Source organism: Odocoileus virginianus, chromosome 9 (genome assembly GCF_023699985.2).
Source record: "Odocoileus virginianus isolate 20LAN1187 ecotype Illinois chromosome 9, Ovbor_1.2, whole genome shotgun sequence".
Taxonomy (NCBI): domain Eukaryota; kingdom Metazoa; phylum Chordata; class Mammalia; order Artiodactyla; family Cervidae; genus Odocoileus; species Odocoileus virginianus.
Window position 1 is genome coordinate 61,769,949 of NC_069682.1, and position 17,587 is coordinate 61,787,535.

A 17,587-nucleotide genomic window follows, 5' to 3' on the forward strand; every position below is an offset into this window, starting at 1 on the left:
GTAGGGTGTGAAAAGGGCTGAGACAAACTGAGGGGACATTGCTTCATTTCACGTTCACGTTAGTCTTCTGAGGGGAGCACTCTCTTTGGCTCCTTTTGGAGGTTGGCATACTGAGGCTCAGAGAAACTCTGCTCCCCTCAAGTTACCATGAAGTGGCAGAGACAGGACTTGAACCGAGGTCTGTGGGTCCAAAGTCTATGCTTTTAAGCACTCTTGTCATCCAAGCTTTAGAAGCGGCCCAGAACTTTCGACTGAACTCCTGGGGATGAATCTAGTGATGGGCTGGTAAATATTTAACAACTAGCTCTCTGGAATTAAAAAAAAAAAAAAAAAAAAGCCTTGATTTGTCGTGTCTGCTGGTTTCTGCAGTGTTAAAACTTCCACTTCTGCTGACGTCAAGCTACCAACATGATATCACTGAATGTGGAGTTGGGAAGAGACGAACCCAATCTGCTCCTGCACGAGAGAAGAGCCAGCTTCAGCACACGACTGGATGAACTTCCCACCCTCAGCCCAGGCCCCCGAGCAAAGGCCTGCAGGCCTGTCTGAGGAGTGAATGAGGGCTGAGAAACCTGCTCCTCCAGCTAGGGCCCCGCCCAGTATATCCTAGGAAGCTGTGGTTAATCTTTAAGCCAGCCTTGCAAATATCTGCAGCCATTTCACCAGCCCGGGTTGGCTTCTGGCGCTGGCTCTGTTGCTAGCTTGCTGTGGTACTTCAAGGAGCCCCGTCCCCTTTTGGCCTCAGTTTACCAACCATGAGCACTTTACCTTTGTTGAGCACAACCTCAGCCACCCTCACTCTTGTCAGTTTGAACCTTCCCGGAAGTCATCTGTAGACATGTTTGCTCCTGTTTCATGGGCGAGGGGACCTGGGCTAGGGAAGGTGATGGACTCGTAGAAGGTAGAGCAGCTAGGCAACCAGTCTAGATTTGAACCCAGATCAGTCTGGCTTCAGGCCTTGCTCACTCTCGGTCTCCCGGATACTGTATTGTACCCTGAGGCCCTTGCCTCCCATAGTCTAGAGTTTCCCTCCCTGCTCCTCTCAGGAGAAGTCCAGGCTTCTACCACTTGACCTGTACTGGGCTTTACTTTCCCATCTGTGAAATGGGAAAACTTTCAGAGAAGGAAAACAGAGGCAGATGGTGGCATTTAAAGCTGGATTCAGGCCCACCTTCCCCTGTGCAGTAATCCCAGGAAAGTGAAAGAAAAGAAAGTGAAGTTGGTCAGTCGTGTCCAACTCTTTGCGACCCCGTGGACTGTAGCCTACCAGGCTCCTCCGTCCATGGGATTCTCCAAGCAAGAATACTGGAGTGGGTTACTATTTCCTTCTCCAAGGGATCTTCCCAACCCAAGGATCGAACCCGGGTCTCCCGCATTGGAGGCAGACACTTTAACCTCTGAGCGACCAGGGAAGCCCCAGTAATCCCAGGAGGACCTGTGAAAAGCCAAGGGCGGGACTAGCACATGTGCTCAGTTGTGTTTGACTCTTTGTGATCCCATGGACTGAAACCTGCCACCAGGCTCCTCTGTTCATGGAATTTTCCAGGCAAGAATACTGGAGTGGTTTGCCATTCCCTTCTCCAGGGGATCTTCCCGAGCCAGGGATCGAACCCACATCTCTTGCACTTTCAGGCAGGTTCTTTACCACTGAGTATAATTGCCACTAAATACCCGCTTTGGCCTCTCCTAAGGGGCTATGGCAACCCACTCCAATATTCTTGCCTGGAGAATCCCATGGACAGAGGGGCCTGGTAGGCTACAGTCCACAGGGTTGCAAAGAGTTGGACACGACTGAGCGACTTCACTTTACTTCACTAAGAGTCTTACTGGAAGCCCCTTGTGAGTTCCTAATCTGGAACTTACTGGCTTCTTAGTTACTTTTTTTTTTTTTCTTCTGATGCACATTAAAATGAATGCATATCTATTAAGATAAAATTGTTGCTCCTTACCACACTGTCCTGCCTGCCTCAGTCCCCAGTTTGGGAAATTCAGGTCAAGGCCAGGGTCCAAGACCTGGTTCTTGTTAGGTGAGTCCCTTCTCTGTGCCTCAGTTTCTTCATCTGTAAAATGGGGGTGATCATTGGCATGCCCAGTCCACTTGGTTGGTAGAAATAGATCCTAAAGTTGACCTGAACAGCTTAGCGTGGCACCTAGTAAGCAATGAGTGCTCCATCAGTGCTGCTGCTACTGATTATTAGTAATAATTTCATGAGAGGTAGATTTGGGGTCAGTTGATGGATGGGTTGGGAGGAGTCGGGGAGGGCATTTTGGCTTGAGAGCTGATGGGTGGGTGCCCCGTGGGTAGGGAGCACTCTCAGGGCGGGGTGGGGGGCGGGGCTTCCGTGCCCGGTGCCCCCGCCCTTCCATTCCCTGGCCGCCGGGACCCCGGGCGTGGGGCGGCCGCGCGCGGGACTCTCCCAGGTCACCGGCGGGGACCGGTCCCGGCACGCTTCCTCCTTCCTCCCGCTCCCGGCGGCCTGCCGGGCCCCTCCTCCCTGCTCGCGCGCTCCCTCCCTCCTCTTCCCCTCCCCGGGCCGCCGCCTCCTCCTCCTCCTCCGCCTCCCTTTCTCTCTCGATCTGTCTCTCCCGGCCCGGAATCCATTCCGGCCCGGGAGCCGGAGCGGCCAGGCCGCCGTGTGCCCGAACCCCTGGCCGTCCGGCGGTCCGTCCTCAGGTGCGTCTGTCTGTCCGGTGCGTCCGCCTGCCCGCCGGTCCAGGTGAGCGCCCCCCGCCCCTCCGCCGGCCCCGGCTCCCGGCCCGCGTGAGGGAGCCCGCCGGCCGGGGACCACCCTGGTGTCCGATCGCTGGGCCGCGGGGGCTCCTGCCCCCCTCCAACCCTCACCCCTCGAGCCAAGCGGCGATCCCAGAGCGCAGGGCGGGCGCACCCGGACTTGTCTGGCGCGGCCTTTTGTTGTGATGCCGCGGGGGGGAGGGGGCTGGGTGGGGGGCGTAGGGGTCTTGTCCGCGCGAGGATCCCCCCTCCCGCTCACCCTCCTTCTGCGGGCCCCCTGAGAGCAGCGAGCCGGGCCTGAGCCCCCAGGCCAGGTCTAGGCCAAATCTGAAATCTGAACCAGTCGGCGCCGCCTCTGGCCGCCGCTACCCAGCCTGGCGCCCCCAGCCTGGGATGGAAGGTGGAGAGGGGCCGGCAGGGTGGGCCTGGGGGGCGCCGGGCAGGGGATGCTGGTCCAGGACACCAGGATCTCCTTGTCCTCGTGGGGCCTTGGGTAGGGCCTGGTGCTGCTGGCCTGGAAAGGACTGGGCCAAACTGTGTTTGGTCCCAGCTGCCCACAGCCCCCAGGCTCGTCTCTGGGCAGGCCCTACCTCTTGTCTTCTCAGAAGTTGGCAAAAGTTTAAGATTTCGCCACCAGGCTGGTCCATCTGCCTGCCTGGGCTGGGGTTGGTGGTGGGTTTGAGTCCCAATGGGGGCCACCACTTTCTTGCCCTGCTGTGCTTCCTCAAGCAACTGCCTGCCCTCTCTGAGCTGCTAGCCCTCATCAGGTCCAGCTGTGAGCCTGGCTGGGCTGGTGGAAGGACTGGGTGAACAGAAGGGGCCCACCTGTGGGGTAGCAGTTCAACCTCTGGGGCCTTCAGGCAGACTTGAGAGTGGACAGAGCCGGTGTGGCCCGGGGTGAGGCGTCCCCGGCTTCAGGGACACTGTCCAGCTGGGGCAGTGGTCTCTGGATCACCTGGGGTGACTCCAGGCCTGGCTTCAGTCAGCTGAGATCAGACTTGATTTCAAGAATGGAGCAGGTTGATGCTATTGCTGACCCTTATCTTGGCTTTCTGGCTGGAGAGACAAGACCTAGGCTTCTGGTCACACTGGGTTACCTGGGCCAAAGGACCGCCCTTCTGAGTCCGCTTGTGTGCGGTGGGTATCCCCAGGGGAAACCGGTAGGCACTTCTGCAGGTAGGGCCTTGGCATGTAGTAGGTGTTCAATAAATGAGCACGGTACTGGATGAATGGCCTGAACAGATGGGCATGAGATGAGATGGCTGGCTCTTGTGGGGCTTATCCCTGAAGAGGGTGGATTCATGTCCGCAAAGCCACCTCCTAACCCCTTGAGGAGGAACCATCTTCAGTGCAGTCTTGCTGCCCAGCACTTGAGACAACTTGCTTCTCCTTCTGGCTTCAGTTTTGTTCAGTATAAAATGGGCCCATGAGAATGATAGCTGCTAACATCTACCGAGGACCTCCTAGGAGGTGGGGACTTTTGTGTATCCCCTTTTTTCTGGGGAAGAGACTGAGGCTCTGAGAGCGGAAGTGACTTGACCGAGCCACACAGTTTGAAGCTGGAATGAGAGCCTAGAGCTCAGAGTCCTCCAGTCTGGCTGCCCTTGTTCCCTTCCAGTGATGGAGGAATGGGTGTTTCTCAGTATGGGACCAGGCACACGACACTGTTGGAAAAGACTCCGATGAGTGATTGTGTGGAAGCCACGAGGCCCTTTGGGTGAGGTGGTGTGCCGTGGTGATGTGGTCTTTCCACCCAAGGAAATGATTTACAATGTGTCACCTCTCTCAGCTGACTGCCTGCCTGGGCCCTCATGTGTGACCCCTGGGCCTTTGCTCATGAAGGTGTCCCCGCCGGGAGTGCCCTCTCCTCTAAGCTGCTTGTCTGCTTTTGCTCTTTCAGGCTTCATTTAAGGCCCACCTCTTCCAGGAAGGCCTCCTGGCTTTCTCCTCTCCCCTAGCCTCTTCCCGGGCGTGAAGAATCCCCAGCTCATAGCTAGTTCCTGCTTTGGCTTCTACCCTGATTGTGACCTGGGAGTGGCGGGGTGGTGGATGGGGGGAGGTTGTCTGGCTCTTTCAAACCCCAGGAGCCAGGAAGGAGATGGTTCAGTGGCCTGTGACCAACCACCCATTCCCTGAACCTCAACTGACCCCGTTTTCCCAAACCGGCCGAGATACAAGCATCCATGGCCCTGTATTGAGTACCTATGATGTTCTAGGAGCTTTGATCTTGAGCTGAGCAGTGTGTGATGTGTTAGCAGTGGAAGCTGTAGGAGACCTTGGGAGGCTTCCAGGAGGTGGTGACCAGGGGTTGGGGGGGCAGCATTTTCCTCAACAAGAAGGGGACACAGTTCTCTTTCTTCCTTTCAGCTCAGACATGTCCCAGGGCCCCTGGGGGAGGCTCTGGGACGTGTGTGGGAGTGGTCAGCATGGGTGGGTCCTTGCTGGGGAATTGTGAACAGTCCTGGCTGCCCAGAAATGTAAGTGTAGAGGGTGAGCCAAGTATAATAGCAAACAAGTTACCAAGTAAATGAATATATAATCACAGATGTGATAAGGGTTCAGAGAGAGAGGTGTGGGGTGCAGAAGAGTCGTGAAAGAAGCATGGAGGAGTCCACCAGGCACGGAGCTGGGGATAGGGCTTACCAGGCAGAGGGAACTCATGTGCAAAGGCCCTGAGGCAGGGAATGTATGCTATTCTGGAGAAACAATGGGAAAGCCTGTGAGTCTGGAGCACAGAAAATTAAGGCGAGCAGGTGAGAGGTGAAATGAGGGGATGTTATCAGCCGGGCTGGGCCTTGTGGGGCCACATGGGCCTTGGGAAGGAGTTTGGCCTCCGTTTTCACACAAGGTGCTGATTGGTGTCCCCTGTGAAAACAGCTCCGTCTTGGAGACCAGGGGGTTCAGAGCTGACCAGGTCAGCTGGGAGAAGTAAATATGTGGGCTGGACTCCATGTATTCTGTGGGGGCCTAGATCAGGTGTCAAGAGGAGGAGGCATTGGAGGCTGGGCTTTGAAAGTAGAGTAGGAGTTCAGTAGCAGGAAAACAGGAGAGGTTGAGAGCCAGGGGTAGGGGCAGTGCCGCGCAGAGTGGCTGGAGGCTGGGAGCAGGAAGGGGTCGGCTGGGCAAATGGAGACTAAGGTACAGTAAGGACTCAGGAGTCGGACAGGCCTGCATTCAAGTTCTGACCGTGCCTGCTTGCCACGTGTCCTTGGCTCATTCATCCTATCTTTCTGAGACTTATCTTCCTTGTCTTGAAAATGGGAAGAATAAATATCTCCCTATGGGTTGAGGGTTCAAGGAGGGCTGTAAGCCTAGTGCCTGGAACCAGCAGGTGCTCAGGGGAGTGGGACCTGCCTTGTGCGGTGTGAACACTGGGCGGGTCAGTTGCCCCGATGAGTTGACCCCTCCCCAGCTGTCCCATGAAGGCTTCGAGGGGATGAGCTCACTAATTCTGAAGGTGCTGACCTCAGAAAGGATGTTGGTGGTCAAGGCCATCTGTACACTGGGTGACCAGAGTCCTGCCTTGCCCTGTCTGTATGAGGAGGCTGAGTTGGGGAGAGCTCTGTGGGTCCAGCCTGTCCCAACTTTTGGAAAGCTTGCCTTCAGTGATATTAGCCCATTTTCCACCTGTGAATACTGAGACCTGGAGGGGGAAGGCACTTGGTAGGGTCTCCCAGTTGCCAAGTGACAGGACTGAACCTGGGCTTGGGGCTCTGGGCTCCTAGTCCAGGGCAGGGCCTCCCGTGCCTCTGTAGGCCTAAGAGACCCTTCAGAGGCCTTCGCCCCCTGCCCTGGGCCTTTTGACCAGAGCCTCATTTCCTGCCTCAGCTGTGTGGCCACTCGGCCTCTATCTCTCTTGGGTTCCCCCAGCCCTTCCCCTCCGCTGCTCCCCCCCACTTATCTCCCTGGTAAACCACTCTGGTCTCCACTTGAGCCCCTCGAGGGTTGGGGGCCACTTCCTTTGGGGGCACCTCAATTTCCTCATCTATGAAGTGGAATGGTATGAGTCATGGATCCTGGGGTGTCCCAAGGGGACTGAAATAAAGTGTTTAGCACACATTAGCTGGATGAATAGGGGCGGGAACAGCTAGACACATGGTTGAGTCCATCGTTTTCTGGCAGCTAACACCCACTTCCTGTGACTCAGTTTCTGAAGCTGTAAAATGGGCATGGGGTTTGCACTTAGTAGGGCCAAAAGGAGGATGAGGTGAGGCCATAACCTAGGCTCTCACCTGGTGGCTGGCTCTGCATCTCTATTTCTGAGGAGGGTGACCCTGGAGGAACCTCCCCTGTGTTCAAGGCCCCGTTCCCAGCTGTTTGTCCAAAGGCAGATCACTCAGCCTCTCTGAACCTCAGCTTGTGCACACCTCCCTCCTTAGGATTAAATCAACAAATGTCTCCCAGCAGTTGAAACTACTGGATGTCCAGTAAATGTTACGTATTTCTCCCTTCTCCTCCTTTACGTGCATGCTAAACTCACTTTAGTCGTGTCTGAGTCTTTGCAACCCTATGGCTGTAACCTGCCAGGCTCCTCTGTCCATGGGATTCTCCAGGCAAGAATACTGGAGTGGGTTGCCATGCCCTCATCCAGGGGATCTTCCTGACCCAGGGATCGAACCCGAGTCTTTTATGTCTCCTGCACAGACAGGTGGGTTCTTTGCCACTAGCTCCACCTGTGAAGCCCTCCCCTCCCTTGGGGAGGACTCAGATGTTACCCAATCTAGGAATGGCCCTAGATCTCAGATCCCCCAGACCTGGACTGCTCTGTTAAAAAACATGCTGAGGCCCAGTCTGAGGCTTCATGGGAAAGAGTGTTGTGATAGATTAGTAACGTTAGATATCACTGTGTATGTGCCATGAGTTTGTCATTCCTGATCTATTCTGAGCTTCTCTTTTCACAGATTGGGGAATTGAGGCCAGAAAGACCCAGGACATAGTATTCAAGCAGGGTGAAAAATGCACATCTATCTTCATCCAGGGCTCTCCCCACCCAGCCAGCTTGTTCAAAATACAGCCCCACAATACAATGCAGGGGTTGGGGAAGCTGAGTCAAGGAGTAGATGCTTGGGGAAGAGCCCAGAGCTGGAAGTCAGAACCCCAATTTCCCCGCTCCTTGCTGCAAGACCTTGAGCAAGTGACTTCCCCTCCAACCTGGGCCTCAGTTCCTCTCCTCCTTTTGAAACTGTCCAGCAAAGTTCCAGAATAAAATGAGAAGCCAGAGAGGAGAAGTAGCCCAGTGATCTTGTCCAAGTCTCTTTGTGATCCGTTCCTCAGGTTCCTCATCTGTCTGGTGAGGGCTCTTCCCTCCTGAGGTTCTGAGACAGGGATCCTAGCCGGGATTCTCCAGGGCCTGGCCCCGGCTGTGTCCTTATTGATGCTGGCTGGGCCTGGGGATGTCAGCGGGGCTGGGGGCTGTTGAGAGGTGGGGGGGGGGGGGGGGCGGGGGTCTTTGGGGCCCTCAGACCTGCTGGCTTGTGAGGCAGGTGCAGGCGGACTCCTGCTGCTAGGGGATGGAAATTGGGGTTGGAGTGGCATCCGGAAGCTTGGTCTACTCTCTCAGGGTCTGCTTATCTTCTCTCTGTCTTGTTTTGTCGTTTAGTCGCTCAGTTGTGTCCGACTCTTTGTGACCCTACAGACTGTAGTCCGCCAGGCTCCTCTGTCCGTGGAATTCTTCAGGCAAAAATACTGGAGTGGGTGGCCATTTCCTTCTCCAGGGGATCTTCCCAACCCAGGGATCAAACCCATGTCTCCTGCATTGGCAGCAGATTCTTTACCACTGAACCACCTGGGGAACTCCTCTTTCCGGCTGCTTTATTCAAATTCTCGGTCTTGACTTTTACTCTATCTGATGTCAATGTCCAGGTCACAGCAAGGTGACTCATTCCATCCTTTGTGTCATCCGGGGGTGGGAGGAATTTTTGTTTCTATTACACAGAAGAGGAAACTGAGGCTCAGAGAGTCTCAGAGCTGGAGCCACAATCACCCGTCAGAGTGTGAGCCCAGGTTTTTGACTTCTGGTTGATGTGTAGTGTCTGAGTCCCACTGAGTGAGCTCAACTTATCTGAAGTCTTGCCCTGGGGATAGCATGGATGTGTGGCTGGGCTGACAGGTGATCGTGCCTCCCTGAGCTTCCAGCTCTGGCTGGTGGATCTCCACTCAGATCTTGAATCCTGGGACTTGCAGGGATCTCCCAGCTCCCAGGATCAGCATAGCATGGGTGTTCTGTGGATGCTACTTCCACTCAGAGTTTTGGAGCGAATGGGTTCTGGGTGCAAGTCCTGGCTGTGCCCCTAGTTTACCGTGTGTAATTGCGGGGAAATGATGGCTCTGAGCATGAGTCTCCCCATCTCTGAAGTGGGGGTGGCAGGGCCAATGCAGCTTTGAGCAGGTGGTGTGAGGGTCAGGTGAGCCAATGTCTGTCTGCTCTGGCGCAGGGCCCGCATGCAGTCCCTGCTTACGGTTCTGAGTGCCTGTGATTGTGAAGGTAATTCCGTGATGAGGCAGGAATTCTGGGTCTCTGCAGGCTGGCGGATCCAGGAACCCTGAGGCCTGAGACTGGACGCCCGTGTCCAGGCTTGTCCACTGGGGCGGGGATGGGGGCGGGGAGGTTAACTATAGACAGACGGGTTTGGTGGCCGGACCAACTGGAAGCCGCCAGCATCCTCCAGCCTCCCTGAGCCCACCCCCCGCCTCAGCACCTGCCCTCCTGTGGCTTGTGAAGGCCTTTGAGTGTCCTGAGCCCTGGTATTCAAGGACTCCCTTACTGAATGGGTCCATTTCTCCAAAAGTGGCTGCTACTTGAGCACTGCGTGCTTTGCATCTTTGCCCGCTGGGCCTGGGGTCAGGGACCATCACCGCTCTTGTGTTTTGGGGGAGGCACAGCTGAGGCTGAGAGAGGCTGGAGGGGCCCAGGGCCCACAGCAAGGGCTCCTGGACGTGGCAGTCTGGACCGCGCTCTTCCCTCTGCTCCGCCCTGTCGCCTCCCAGTTTCCTCTTTCACTCAGGTGACCCGTTAGCCTTTCTCAACCATCGTCTGTCTTCCTGCCGGCCCCAGGCAGTCCAGCGTCCAGGCTTTGACTCTGCGGGTCCTACTGCCAAGCGTTCCCGCCCTCTCCCGCCATCTCCATGTGGCTGAGATGTCTCTGCCTCTGGAAAGTTCTGGCTGACCACCCTCTGCCCTAACCCAAGTCTACACTTTCCAAGCTCCTCTGTTCCCCCGCCCCCATTCTCTGTCTTCTCTCATGGCTCTAGCACATTCTACCTTAGATGGCAAGTCACAGGATTCTTCTTGCCTCTAAGGGAGAACAGTGATCGTCATCACTCCCAAGGGTGCCATGCTTTGCGGTTTACCAAGCACTTTTCACCATCACCTTTGATCATCCCCAGCAGGGCTGGGAGGGGGACAGACCATCTAATAATTTTCATTTGGGGAATTCCCTGGTGATCCAGTGGTTCGGACTCTGTCCTTCCATTGCAGGAGTTCAATCTCTGGTCAGGAAATTAAGATCCTATAAGCCTCGCAGCCAAAATAAAAAACCCAGCAGACTTCATTTGGCAGGATGAAGACATGGAGGTCTCAAGGCAGGATCATGCCAGGCACTGCTCTCTCCGCGTAGGCAGGCTGAACTGAGCCGCCCTCCCCGCATACGCTCTCAATCCTTCCAGGGAGGAACTCCTCTCTCAGGGCCCTGTGAAAGCCTTGACTTAGTAGCAAAAGGAGGAGCCAGAAGTTCAGAGAGGTGAAATGATTTGTCAGAGGTCACACAGCCTGGAAAGCTGGCAGGGCTCGGAGGGTTCCCTGTAGGAATTAGAGAAGAGGTAGGCTGTACCCCACTTCCTGCCCCTGCAGAGCAGAGAATCAGATACAACCCAGATCCTGGAGGAGCAGTGAGCTGTCGGCCCGGCCCTGAGGCTTCTTTCCTGAGCACAGAGTTGAGTGCTCGCTCAGGCAGATGAATGTCCGTGTCCCGTCCCCACAGCATCCCTGCGAGGCAGCAGTTCTGGCCCCATTTTACCAAAGAGGAAATAGAGGCTCAGAGGAGCAAAAGGACAGTGGTTTGGGTGCGGACGCAGGGCCTCCTGAATACTGCAGGCCTGCCCTGCCCCATCCTCTTTACCTCCTGGCTGACCCCTAACCTCTCCTCCAGCCCCTCCCCACTGTTCCTCTCGGGGCAGCGTGAAGGCCAGGAGACTCCTCTGGAAAGCCCCCCCACCGTCCACAGCCCCACAGGCTTCTCTGCCTGCATGCTAGCTCTGTGACTTTGTGAGTCAGCTCACCATTCCGTGCCTCAGTTTCCCCATTTGAAAAACAGGCCTGATGGCAATATCTGTATCACAGACTTGTTCTAAGGATCAAGTGAGGATTATGCATGATGCTCTGAGCAATGCCAGCATGTGGGGAATGCTCAATATGTGTTGGCTTTTACTTTATTATTTGTATCAACCCTTCCCAGGTGGCTCTAGCGGTAAAGAACCCGCCTGCCAATGCCGGAGATGTAAGAAATGCGGATTCGATCCCTGGGTCAAGAAGATCCCCTGGAAGAGGGCATGGCAACCTACTCTAGTATTCTTGCCTGGAATATCCCATGGACAGAGGAACTTGGTGGGCTGTGGCCCATAGGGTTGCAAAGAGTCAGACAAGATTGAAGCAACTTAGAACACATGGGGAGGAATCACAGCTCCAGTCTCCAAATAGGAAATCTGAGACTCAGAGAAAGGAAATAGTATCCACCAGGTCAATCCATAGAGGAATGTCACAGCCAGAGAGTTCCTGGGGCACATCGCACTTTCCAGATGGGGAAACTGTCTGCCTGTAGGACTCAGTTTTCTCATCTGTGCAGTGTGTCTGTGCATATTTGAGGGGAGACAGTTGTATCACATTGCCCCAGGGTGGTTCCTCAGTCCTCAACCACCCTAAGAGGAAGGTCAGAAGGATGTAGGGGCTCTTGTTCTATCTGGGGTTCACTGGCCCTGAGCTATGCCAAGTCCCCAAGGCTGGGCTGACCTAGGAAGGTGAACCAGGCCCTGCCAGGCCTCCTGGGTGGTCCTCTGGCTTCCACCACCCAGGTCCCACCACCTTCCATCTGGGCCACCTGCCTCCCCTGCTCTGTGTCCTGAGCCAATGGCTTCTTTTTTGAGCCTCAGTTTTCTTATCTGTGAGATGGGGGCAGGAGTCTCTTCCCCATATGACTGTTGGGAAGATTTGATAAGCTCATTCCCCCCAGGTGCCCGCCTGTGTCAGGCTTATACAAAGTGCCCACTCGGTGGCCACAGTGCCAAGGAGGGGCAGCATTCTGACTAACAGCCAGAGCAACAGATTCTGGGCAGAGGATGCAAGTGAGCAAAGACTGGGCAGTGGGAGCACCTGGTGGGTAGGTGAGGGCAAGTGGGATTGGATTGGGACTAACCCTGCGGGAGGTGGGCGGGGTGTCTGCACCGTCTCCGGCTGCCGTGGTGTTGACCTCCCCACCCGCCAAACTTTAGATCTCCCCTTGCAGCCTTGGGAGCAGCCACCTGCCCTCCCCACCCCCACCCCTGCCAGGTGTTCCCGGAGGCCCTGGAACCAGATGAGCCTCCGTTCTATTTGGGGACAATTCTGCTGTTCCCATTTCTCTCCTGTGCCCTAGTTTTAGAAATAACGTGGGTTTGGTTACCAGTTGGCTGTTGGTGGAAAGCCCCCCTCCCCCACTCCACCCCTACCTTAGACCTGTGGGCAGTGTGGGCAAAATAGGAGTCAGTCCTGCTTCTGGGAGTTGCTCCTGGATTCTGCCCGTAGGTTCTCCAGGCAGGGTTTGGCAGCTGGCCTTTGGACTATCTGCTGGTGTGATTTGGGCCTTGGGCTGGGTGCCGGGGACCCCAAAGAGGCACTCTGGGAGCACCCTACACCCCGGGGAGCCAGACACAGCCCCTGATCATGGCCCCACCACTGGGTAGATGCCATATGAACTGGGGCAGCTGTTAGGATGCCAGAAGGACTTTACAGAGGAGGTGATACCTGGCCTGAAGCTTAAAGTGTGAGCAGGAGCTCATGAGGGAAAGAGAAGGGTGAGAGCCTGCCAGCAAGGAGAGACAGGGTGAGGAAAGATCTGGGGAAGTGGGGAGGTCAGATCCAAGGCAGTTAGATGGTGATGAGGTTGGTCAGGCAAGGCTTCGGACTGCGACTTCTGGGAGCAGGGCCGGCTTCTTGCAGAAGGTGTGAAGGGAGGGTGGAGAGAAGGATCAGACTGGGCTACTGTTGCCAAGTGAAGGCAGCCCACAGAGGCTGGGGTTCAAGATAGGGATCAAGAGTCCCTAGCTGGGACAGAAGGGAGGGGCTGGCCTGGGGTCTTGGAGAAGTGAGTCAGGAAGACTTCCTGGAGGAAGCGATACATATGACATCCCTGGAAGAGTGGAATGGTTCTCTGGGAGCAGGTAGAACTTGTGAAAGGCCTGAAGGTACAGTGTGAGTAGCTCTGCTCTTGTTGGAGCTCAGAGGAACCGCAGAGTTTTCTCCTGGCAGGTGGCTGGTACCAATCAGTGGAGGGCTGGGAGTCCCTCCCTGGGGAGTCTACACACTGCCCGTGGGTAGCAAGGAGAAGCCACAGAGGCGGGGGTGGTGGTGGTGATGGGCAGGACTGGTTTGCCTGGCCCTGCGGTTAGTGCCCACTGAGGGTAGGCGTCCCGTTGGCACTGTGGCCTTGGTGAAGTGGCCCTGGGGACTGCCCTGAGAGCAAATGGGCCTGGAGAGAAGGTGGGTACCAGGGAGACAGATAGCAGGTCCGGGATTGACAGGGGAACGGCGGGTGAGGGGTGGGGGAAGCTTGCCCCCTGGTCTGTCTGCCTGCCCAGCATTTCCCTGTGGACGCCTGCCTGGCAGGAAGTGGTGGAAACGTGTTGGGGCCTGGCCGGCAGATTGCGAAGACACCCTGGGCATGGGCTGGGCATGGAGCGAGGGTTCCGGGTTCAGAGCCCGACCCCACCCCCCCTTGTTGGGTAAACCTCGAAAGGGCAGTGGTCTTCTGCTAAGGGTGAAGGACCAGGTGTGGTTGCCCACTTGTACCTCCAAAAAGGCGCCTCCACCCTTCTGAACCCAGAGACAGGGCAAGTTGAGCGCAGGGGCTGGAGATGCTGGTGCCAGGTGGGCTTGGGTCTGAATCCCGGCTTTGCTCTTTGCTGGCTGGGAGACCTTGGCCAAGTGACTTTGCCTCAATTTTCCCGTATGTAAAAATGGGGGTCATCCTAGAATCTCCCTCCTAGGGCTCCCAGGGAGGATTAATGAGATTTTAGAAGGCTGTGCCCAGTACCATGCCAGCCCCTGGGATCCGGCTTTGGAGCTGCTAGCTCAGCTGACTGGGGGTGCTGGGACCTGCTGGATGGCTGAGGGGCAGCTTCCGGTCTGCCCCGGGCTCTCAGCACTGAGGACAAAGCCCCTTTGTGGTGGGACAGATGGAGCCGGGGAGCGCCCCCCTCTTTGGGAACCAGGGGGCAATCTGCCCCTCCTCCTCACCCATTCCCCGGGGTTGGGGGGAACGAGCTTCCTTAGACCAAGAGGATGGGAAATGAAAGTCAGGCTGTGCAGGAGCAGAGACTCCAGCTGCAGGGCCTGGCTGGTGAGCTTGGGCGGGCCCTTCCCTTTTCTGGGCCACCTTCTCAGAGCCCCAGGCATCTCTGGTAAGTCTCAGGCCTATGGTGTGTTCATTTATTCATCCATCCATCCATCCATCCATCTCTCCATCATCCATCCATTCATCCATCTATGTATCATCCATCCATCATCTATCCATTATCCCTCCATCCATCCTCCATCCCTCTATCCATCCATCGTCCCTCCATCCATCCATTTGTGCATTCATCCAGTAATTGCCAAGTACCGACTCCATGCTAGGCCCTATACTTTGGCCAGTGTCCATTCTGACCGGATGGCCCCCAAGCATCCCAGCTGTGAACTGTTGTGACTGTTACACCCGCTGCAGAGAATTCGGCTGTGAGTGAGACAGAAGTGGCCCCGGTCCTCCTCCTCAGACATGTACTCATCCAGTGTGTTATGTCATCACAGCTATGGTCCCCGCTAGAAGGAGAAGTTGAAGGTTCTCACTTGGGGGAGGTCAGAGAGGCCTCCTGTGAGGAGGTGGCTTTTAAAATGAGACTCAGAGAGAGCGGAATTGGCTGAGTGTGTTGCTGTTTAAACCGGTAGTTGGGACTGGCCTCTCTGAGCAGGAGACGTTTGAGTAAAGCCCCTGAAGGAAGTAGGCGCTGGTGGAGGGAACAGCAAGTGCCAAGGCTCCAAGGCAAGTGTGTATTGGGTTCTTAGGAAAAGGGGAAGTGGCCAGTGTGGGTGGAGCAGGAGAGAAGGGGCGTGGGGCGGGCAGTGTCCACGGGGGGACCTTGGAGGCCCCCCAAGCCCACTCCAAGTCTTTCGTCTTGGAGTGAGGGCTGTGAGGGGCGTTAAGCAGGAATGATGGGTTCAGATAGACGTTTCAGAGACACTCTCTGCCGGCAACTGGCCAGCCTAGGGTGTTGACCTGAGGGGTGACTCTGGTGGGAGTGAAGGAGGTGGATTCAGGCTGTGTTTGGAGGTGGGAGTGGCAGGGCTTGGAACTGGGTTTTGTGAGGCACAGGAAGAATCATCCTTCCTCTCTTGGGCTGCTGGTGATGCGGGGCTGAGTCTACACCGCACACCACCAGGCTTCCTGTTCTTGTTTACTCCTCTCCCCCTGATCCATCTGTAGGCACGGAGGCCAAGCAGCTTCTCTGCCTTGTCCTGAGGGCTGGACTGAGTTTTCCGGCTCCTGAAGCTTTATTTATTTTTATTTATTAGAAGAGGAAATTTATTTATTTTTAAATTTTATTTTAGTTTTGAAAACATTTTGGCTATACCATGTGGCATCTTAGTTCCCAGACCAGGGATCGAACCCATGCCACCTGCAGTGGAAGTCTGAAGTCTTAACCGCTAGACCACCAGGAAAGTTCCTCCCTTCTGTGGCTTTAAACAATGGTGTACCTTAGGCTTGGAGAAGGAAATGGCAACCCACTCCAGTGTTCTTGCCTGGAGAATCCCAGGGACGGCAGAGCCTGGTGGGCTGCTGTCTATGGGGTCGCACAGAGTCACACACGACTGAAGCGACTTAGCAGCAGCAGCAGTACCTTAGGCTAACCTGGCAGGATCCTACCCATTTTATAGATGAGAAAACTGAGGCTCAGAGTGATACACCCATGACCTGGGTTACACAGTAGGGGTAGGGTTAGGGCTTGGCCTCTCAGGATTCAGGAAGGCCTATGGATTTTGGAAATATGGACCCTGCCCACCTCCTCCAATTCCAGCTATAGATTTCAAGGGGTACCTGAGATTTCTTTCCTACTTTGAGCTGTCTTCTGGAGAGAGAGGCTGCCTGTGTGACCTCAGGGGTGGGGTTGAGGACCTGGACACCAACTTGCCATGTGATCTGGGCCTCAGTTTCCTCTGCTGGGAAATGGGCACAGTGACAGTCCCTACCTCACAGTGTTGTTGGGAGGACCAGATGAAACAGTGCCGACACAGAGTAAAGTGTTCAGAAACTACCAGGTATATTTATTATTGTTGTTTCTGTGGGGAGTAAGGACGTGTGTGCAAGTCTAGGCTCTGGCCAATGTCCACCGCAGGGGTGGGCTCTGGGGGAGGGCTGGAGTCGACAAGGTGGCCTCTTCTAGATAACTCTGCAGGTTGGGATGGAAGAAAGTCACTGGAACCCATGCCCAGCGCCTCTTTCCAGCTGGGGAAACTGTCTGGACCGGCCCGGATTGGCCGAGAGCTGTGCTGCACCTGGGTGTGGAGCAGGGCTTTACACCAGCTTGCCTGCTGCCTGGTTGAGCTCCGACATCACCACCTTCCCCGTTTCAGGCTTCCCGGCTGAGGACAGGTCCTAGGGCTTGGAACTGGGTTTCATGGGGCACAGGAAGAATCGTCCTTACTCTTGGGCTGTTGGTGATTCAGGAAGGGACCCCACCCTTTACAGAGCAGGTCAGGACCTAGGGTCTGGAAAGGGGGTCTTCTTCCTGTCCAGAAAGAAACCTAAAAGCTGCCTGGACTGTAACAGTTCCATCTCCACGGGGCCGGGGTTAGTGGGAGCAGCACCATCCACTTGCTGAACCGTCATCCTCCCGGGCCGGTAGGTCCCCGCTCAGGCAGCGCCCCTCCATCTGCCCGCCGTGCCAGCCTGAGCCTGCAGTGCCCACCCCGCCCCGGCCGCACTGGCAGAGCCGGTTTGAGGTCTGACTGCTCGCACCGGGAACACAGGACCAGACATGTCCTGGCTGCCCCGGCCGGTGGATGGCCCCTGGCTCACGCTTCACTCACCCTGGCTCATGCAGCAAGCATCCCTGGTACCCAGTCTGTGCCTGAGCCGTGCAGGGCGGGGCTCGGGGCCTAGAGCTGTCTCAGCCTTGCGTGCTGTCCCGAGTGACCAGGGAGGTCAGAGGCTCAGCCACGGGCACAGGCCAGGCAGTGGCAGGAGAGCGCTATAGTCGAGGCGTAGGTTGTGGGGCTGGGCAAGCCTGGGATGGAGGCCTGTATCCCTTTATCTTAGGGGGCCCTGGATAAGACCCATTCATCCCTCCCTCCCTCTGATCCTCCCTCCATCCCTCGTTCCATCCCTCCCTCGTTCCATCCCTCCCTCCATCTACCCCTCCCTCCCACAAATATTTACTGGGTGCCAGGGGGCTTCCCTGGTGGCTCAGATACTAAAGAATCTGCCTGCAATGCAGGAGACACAGGTTCGATCCCTAGGTTGGGAAGATTCCCCTGGAGGAGGAAATGGCAACCCACTCCAGTATTCTTTTTTTTTTTCAATTATTTTTATTAGTTGGAGGCTAATTACTTTTCAATATTGTAGTGGTTTTTGC

At 55.9% G+C, this 17,587-nt stretch overlaps 1 protein-coding gene across 7 annotated transcripts in view; it reads left to right on the plus strand.

Annotated features, from left to right (window-relative positions):
- Positions 1-2,361: 2,361 nt before the first annotated feature.
- The window catches only part of SRC (SRC proto-oncogene, non-receptor tyrosine kinase), a 55,507-nt gene continuing 40,281 nt past the window's right edge, over positions 2,362-17,587 (plus strand). For 4 of the 7 annotated variants that reach the window (XM_070472609.1, XM_020892110.2, XM_070472610.1 and 1 more), the window contains exon 1: positions 2,362-2,717. The gene's annotated coding sequence lies outside the window, so the exon portion shown is untranslated. The remainder of the gene's footprint in view (positions 2,718-17,587) is intronic. The other 3 variants (XM_070472611.1, XM_070472613.1, XM_020892112.2) reach the window with 2 other exon arrangements.